The sequence below is a fragment of the Chenopodium quinoa genome, unplaced genomic scaffold (genome assembly GCF_001683475.1).
Source record: "Chenopodium quinoa cultivar QQ74 unplaced genomic scaffold, ASM168347v1, whole genome shotgun sequence".
NCBI lineage: Eukaryota > Viridiplantae > Streptophyta > Magnoliopsida > Caryophyllales > Amaranthaceae > Chenopodium > Chenopodium quinoa.
In genome coordinates, this window is record NW_018744729.1 from 1 (window position 1) to 7,098 (window position 7,098).

General features: G+C 44.7%; 1 non-coding gene across 1 annotated transcript; it reads left to right on the forward strand.

Annotated features, from left to right (window-relative positions):
- Window positions 1-6,212: 6,212 nt before the first annotated feature.
- Window positions 6,213-6,284, forward strand: TRNAN-GUU. Its single transcript has one exon. It is a non-coding gene; the product is annotated as a tRNA-Asn (tRNA).
- Window positions 6,285-7,098: the final 814 nt, after the last annotated feature.

Genomic DNA, 7,098 nt, shown 5'->3' on the forward strand with positions numbered 1-7,098 from the left:
AGATGCAAGAGAGGCAATGAAATTGTCTCAGCACTTAGACAAGATAAAGAAGATGATCAAAGAATTGGTAGCAGTGAGAGTCAAAATGATTGATCGTGATCAGTGACCAGGAAGTCTGCTGAAGTCCTTTGAGTCTTTGACAACCACTCTTTCCCGTGAAACTCCTTCTTTCTTTAACTATGATTGATCTGACCATTTTCTTTAGGTTCTGAAAGAAAAGAGATTTGAACAGCAGTCTGAAAAGACTAATGCTGCGCAAAAGAATATATGTTTCAAAAGAAGAATAAGCACAAAGTGAGTGCAGAAGGACCTGAAAAGAGTGTTGATCTTGCAAGAAGAAAGGTCACTTGAGTTTTGAGTGCCCATAAAAGAGGGACAAAGGGAAAAAGCCATGATGATCAGGAAAAGATAGTGTGTTGGTCACTACTATAGACCCCGTTTGCCAACATTTCAGATAGTTGGTAGATCGGGTCCTCGCATCATATTTTTTCCGAAAAGAAGAATTTTGTGCAGATATGATTGAAGAACTAGGTTCTTCATATATGTATGGGCAATGGCATTTCGACTGTAATCAGAGGCCGAGAGAATGTGTAATTGCTGTTGGAAAAACGGAAAGTCAGAAGAAGTATAAAATGTTTCTTTTCTTTTTGTATCTGAAAAGAACCTACTCTCGATGAGAAGAGCCTTTACTTTTTGATTCTAGTAGTAAAGCGCTAGCACTCCCATAGAGTAAGGCTCTCTTCTGGATAGCTGCGAAGCCTTCAATGTTAGTATGGAGACTTTGCTTTCCGTTCGCTGAACAACCTCCCTGTTGCAACACTTTACTATGCTTCACAGGGCGAACTTCACCCTTCACCTATTTTTGAGCTATTGAATTAGGCGATCCGAAATTTGATTTTTCACTCCCCTTTCCCTATTAGGGAAAGAACTTGGCTCTAAAATGATAGTAAGGCAAGCTTTATGTATTTAGGTAGAAGTAGACCTCGAGCTCTGGGGCTTTAAGGGATAGGGCAGGTTTTGGAACCCTACCCCAGACCTGGTTGGAAGGGAACTATATCCTTAATCCAGGTTAGACTATCACACACGAGACTCGCCTGGGCTCTCATCGAGACCCACTCACTTCTCTCTCCTTAACATCTAATACCATTGCCCTGCCACTCTGCCTGTTTTCTTGTGGCCGAGTCGGGGCATTCTTCACTCCTGTTACAAGGTAGCCGTAGAGGCTTCCCATACTGACCTTCCAGTTAGTTCCACTTCTGGAGCGAAGCTGAGCACTCGGGGCATAAGGGCCCCGCGGTGATTATTAACATGCGCTTTTCTAGCCCATATCTTCTCACCTCCGGTCACATGAGCTTTCGAGAGCCCGGTCTGGATCTAAACGATTTGTTATCTATGTCTCATGTCTTTCAGCTCAGTGGGATCCAGAGAAAGACAGACCTACCTACCAGTTTTAAGTGGCAAGATCAATCAAACAAAATAGGCTCAAGAGAAAAAACCTGCTTTCTTCTTCTTATATATCCTATCGTATACATTGTAATATAACCCTATTTTCAAATCATAAAGTACCCTCTCTTTAGGTAGGCCCACACATTTTAGGTTATCCAAAAAGAATAGAATGACTAATGTGATGTGAAACCCCCAAAAAGAAAAAGCTCCATTGATTTCCCTTTCCGTATGGCCGGCCAATCCATGACAACCCCACAACAAAGAGTAAAATGCCAAGCCCTTTCTCTATTAAAGAAAAAAGCATGCGCTCAAAATACCTCATAAACCCCAACTACTTTGTTTGTGTACTGGAACAGCTACCACTTCCTTAGAACAACACTAACTTACCGCTCTCTACTATAATATAAATATAAGAAAATCTAAGAAAGATAATAGCCCTATAATAGAAAACTGCCATGAATTACACACACGCAAGTAGTGGCTCGGCTCGTTTTTTTCTTTTTTCTAGTGGAAAGACATTTATCTCTGAGAAAAAACACATAAAATTTTTTCGCTAGAGCTCATCACTGAAGAATGGTGGCTTGACTTTTTGGAATTAGAGAATAACTTCTTCGCGCGGGCAGCGTACGTACAAGGCTGTTCGGACCCCTTCCCTCTTGTATGAGGCGCGTTGCCATCGTCTCTTTCTCCTTTTTCCGTTGCAGGTATCTAAACATCTATTAGTTAAGGGGGTTGGGGCGCGAAGCGCAAACCGTTTTTTAATCAAATTATGATATGATTTGGTCGTTCGGAAGAGATTCTCTGAAAGCGTCCCTCGCCCAGGACATCGAGCGAAGAGCTCCAATGCGCATATTCGGAGCTAGGCGGATGCCGTAATCGCAGAAGCCGGATCAACATCATGACAACGGCATTCTGGAAACTGTTGGGCCGGCTACAATTGGTCTAATGTGTGAGTGCGTATGGCAGTACACTGAGAGCACCTTTCAAGTCGGCTGACAAAGAAAAAAGGGTTTCGTCGTCTTTTTCCCGCTTTCATCCTCCCTTCGCAATCGAAGGGATGAGATTTGAGGCCGGTTTTCAATTCGCTTCTCTCTCTCCGGCGAGGTTTGAACTTCGCATGGTGGGAAGGCTTTCACAATTCGCATCTTCCCGTCCAGCAAAGAGGGTGAAGGGGAGCGGGCAGCAAGTTGGAGGACACTGCGGAACCGCGTGATTGATCCATCTGCGCGATTCCCTAATTGAAGAAAGTTGGAAAGCCTTCAAAACCTCAGCCCCTACCATTCTTTTTAAGAAAATGAAAGCTGACTAGCAATCGCTCGTTTTTATTATTAGCATGGGATTGGATGTTCATATTTAATAATGAAAGACATAACATCTATTAGAAGGCAATCCCGGGGAATTCCTATCGATTTTCGATGGACAACAATCCATCTTTCTCGCTTCTCCTAATCAATCGCGAGGGTTTCTTCGGGCATGAGAACGCAAGTGCCGAAATCCTACAAAATGTCCGAACGTCCGAGGACGAAAGAGAAAATGTTCCGCGGGGAACTCGTTTCATGTCGGCCTATTCGTGCCGCTTAGACGTCGGCCATGAAATCCATCACTATACTGAGCAGATCACGGGCATTCACATCTCGGTCAAACAGAACTGTGCGCGATTCTCTCGCGAATCGCCTTCCGCAAGGTATGGCATTCAGGGTTTGAACCCGGAGAGAAATCCTTCTTAATAGATACAAGACATTCGTTGCTGATCTAAAAAAGATCTTATCCCGTTAGCGGACGTTTTTCATTCTTCACCCGGTCTTTCTCCGATGTCTCCAAGCCGGCCATAGTAGAATAGATAGGCAAAGCAGGCAATAGCAGTCTGTTCTCGCCTATCGATAGATAGCAGGTTGCTTCCAAGCTCAAACTGAAACTGAATTGCTACTTTTGTCTTGTTATTGATAGAGTGGTATTCTCCGCTCCTGTCAAATAAAGTAGAGGAAGAGAGAAGGTAATGCCAATTCACTTACTTGGAACAAGTCAGGAAAAAGAAAAAAAAATGAACAAGTCTAATGGGAGAAGAATGGCTGACACGTTGACTACCTTCAAGACTCAAAAAAAAAAAGAACCCGAGCGGTCTAACCTAACCCCCGGGGCGGACCCCAACCGAAAGACGCTAGACAGACTAACAGAAAGAAAGTTTTTGGGCAAGACAAGAAAGGAACTTGCCCTTTGAGGCCAAAGGATAAGAGCTGATTGCTGGCGATGACTTAGTGAATGAAAGAAAGTTCTCGAATCGGGTTCCGACCAAACGCAAAGCCAACGAGTTCAGTCGAACAGCGTAAGGCGATCGAAGTGAGGTTCAATCTTGATTGAAAGGAATGGACGAGCGTAGTAGGCTTAATAGTGAACGCAGACCCCCCTTCTTTTAGATATAAGATCAATGACTAAAAATAAAAAAGAAAAGACAGATGCCGAGAGAAACTGTTAGACTTCTTTATTGCGTTGCGCAAAAAAAGGGGCTTACGTTTTTTCAGCTCCATCGCACTGCCGCATAAACAATGGATCCGCTGGGCTGGATGAGCAACCTTTTATTTGGCCTCTGCACTAGTAGTGAAGAGGCTTGCTACTTTCAATCAGAAAAGGAAGATGGAGCAAGGCAAGGGATAAAGAAGTTGTTCCCTCTTCTCTGGTAACCCGCCGCTGGTCATATACATATAGAGCGCTCCGCCCGCCACCGCATATGTAGAAAAAAGGGGAGCGGGGAAGGAAGAACATTTAACTTTGACACATGAGGTGGCGAGTTTGGCTAGGTAACATAATGGAAATGTATCGGACTGCAAATCCTGGAATGACGGTTCGACCCCGTCCTTGGCCTCGGAGAGTAGCGAGCAGCACGGAACTTGAATCAAATCAATCAAATGGCATAGTAGAAGGGGGCTTTCCTTTGTTTGTTAAAAATCCACAGACAACATTCTGGAACTTCCAAACCAAAAAAATACAAGGATGAGAAGGAGCTTTTACGTTACGCTTCAATAGAATGCAATTTTGAAGGGTAGAATACGCCCCATGGTCGATCGAAGATCCTGTACTACTTGAACTCAAATGAATCTATCTTACTTTCAATCCATCTTTGTCCAGCCAGCTCATAAGAAAATGTTAGACCAATCTCAGAGCTGACACAACCGAATTGGTTGAAGAAAAGGAAACCCCAACGACCAAGTACTCCCGCCCCAAAAAGCGGAAACCGAACAACCACCAGGCTCGTCTGAAGAGGAGGCGGGCGCCCTCTAAGTTTACCACCCTACCCACTAATGGACTATGAGGAGAGCAGGCGAACCGGAACCGACCGAATCACTGTAGCAAACCCTCCCTTTACTCAATAGATAGCGCTTATCCTCTTTCAATAAAAAAAATGAGAAATGGGGCAGAAAAAGGTCTTTATTGAAAAGGCTTTGCACCTGAAATAGGACTCCATAAGAATGAGTCTGGGCTTTCAAAAAGATGAAAATGCAAGGTATGTAGCCGCTTATGCGAAGCTTAGGGGGTAAAAAGAAAGTCTTTTGAACAACCAACCTGACATAAGGCAATGCAATTGCTCGCCCACTTAGAGCAGATGGAGATTCTCGGGCAGGGAAAGGTGGCACTCGACATCTATTAAACAACACCAAGAACAAAGTCATACCATGTCCTCGAAAGAAAGTAGTGATGATTGCCGTGAATGCTGCCCTCGAGGACGTGTAAAAGAAGGTCTTTGCCCATGGTACACCTCTCAGTAGAAGGGCGTGAAAAGGCCGTGGAGACTTTGACCGAATGAATAGGCATGCTATCATGATATCAATTTTGATTCAGGAAAATAATCCAGGATGAACGCTTTTTTCGTTCGCTATGTGCTGACTGGATGCGTACTCGCGCGATCGATCGATGGACGAGGAAATTGCGTGAATGACGAGACCGGCCTAACCTAAAGTAAAGGCTCTTCCCTCTCTTAATGGTGAATCTTGATTGACTGACACTAGGAACCAATTCGGAGAAACAAGAAGCATGGCATGAGATAGGCGGCGGAACAATTTCCGATAGCGAATTACTTGACTCGATGGATGGAGGTTTGGAACCCAACTCAAGGACGAAATCAATGTTGAGTCAACAATCATCGAGAAGGGCACCACCGAGCGAGGTCGAGACCAGCACCTTGTATAGGGTTCCAACCCTGCCCTTCTTCCAATATCCTATGCAAGCTTTAGCTTGACTAACAAGCGAGAAACTTATTGAAAGGGGGCGCGCTAGCTGCAATCAAAAGCGCGAACCTTATTGAAAGGTCCCCTTACTATAGTATAGATAGGCTCGAAGCTATTTGACTTTGATTGCAGGGTCAGATACTCCTTTAATAAGATAGAAAGGGCTTTTTCAGCTTGATCGAAATCGATTCTATGATTGAATAGCAGATACTTAGTAGTATAAACTCGGAGAGACAGACAGAGAGGGGACTCTATCATACCTGCGAACTCCTAGGATGAGAAGTCAGTCTCTTGTTTTTGGCAGGAAAAGTTCTACCTTCGGTAGAGTGGGTCTACTTAGCGAACTGGAAGGACGCGGAGATCGATTGATCAATATGAATCTCGAGAGTGGACGGTTGACTGCCGCCCCCTTGTCCTGGAGTCTCTCCGGCCGGGGAGAGGCTTGCTATCGTAACCTTTTCCCCGGTGTATGTGAAAAAAGTGACGAACCCATTTCGGTCATAGGTTAGTCCAAAGAACGAGAGTCGGCTTCCTTAAGTCCGTTGTTCCTCAGTAGCTCAGTGGTAGAGCGGTCGGCTGTTAACTGACTGGTCGTAGGTTCAAATCCTACTTGGGGAGAATTTTGAGTTATCGCTTTTCTGACCTAGCGACCCCCGTCCTTCTACTTCGTTTCTAAACTAGCAGAATCGTGGGACATCAAAAGTGGGAAGTTTTTTGTTGGTTTTTATTCCTCACTCTCGTATAGGCGAACTTGGTTCGTTCAATTCTTAGGGAGAAGAAGGATCCACTGGGAATGAATGGGCAGACTGAAGTAGTATCTTCATTAGCCGGAAGGAATTAGTCTCCACTAGCGTCATTCGAAGAACGAACAAGAAAAGGCGGACTGTTTAGGTAGGATAGATGGATATGGTCCAATGGCATGGCTAAAGCTCTGCCAGCTTCTTGTAGACTGAACTTTCTTTGGGCTCCGAGTCGTTTTTGGGTAAGATGGTAGAATTTTTCTTCGCCACTAGTGGCAACGAAGTTCTTGGTAATTAGCAAGGAGGAAGGAAGATCTCCACTCATTTCATTCAGTGCCTGCGGTAAGGCAAGGCGCGACCCACAACAAAGGAAGGGGGAAAGCTTGCTTGCTGTAGCCCTTTTTTAGTAGACTAGGCTTAGTAAGCGTAAGCTATTTAAGTAGGCTCGCAGCTTCGCCAGAAGCGACGAAGGGGGGCTGGGGAAGAAGGCCGACGACTACATGAGAGGGAAGCTGTCTACGAAGCTTTGCCCCTTGCTTTACAGAGATTGTTATGAACTGACTAAATGACTAGATTCCCCCGGAACGCTAGCTAAGCTAATAGTATTAGTTTCTCAATAAGCTTATTGATTGATTCAGCGAACAAATCGCCTCCTTCTTAGAACCCATTGAGGAGGGCCTCGGCCCGGGAAG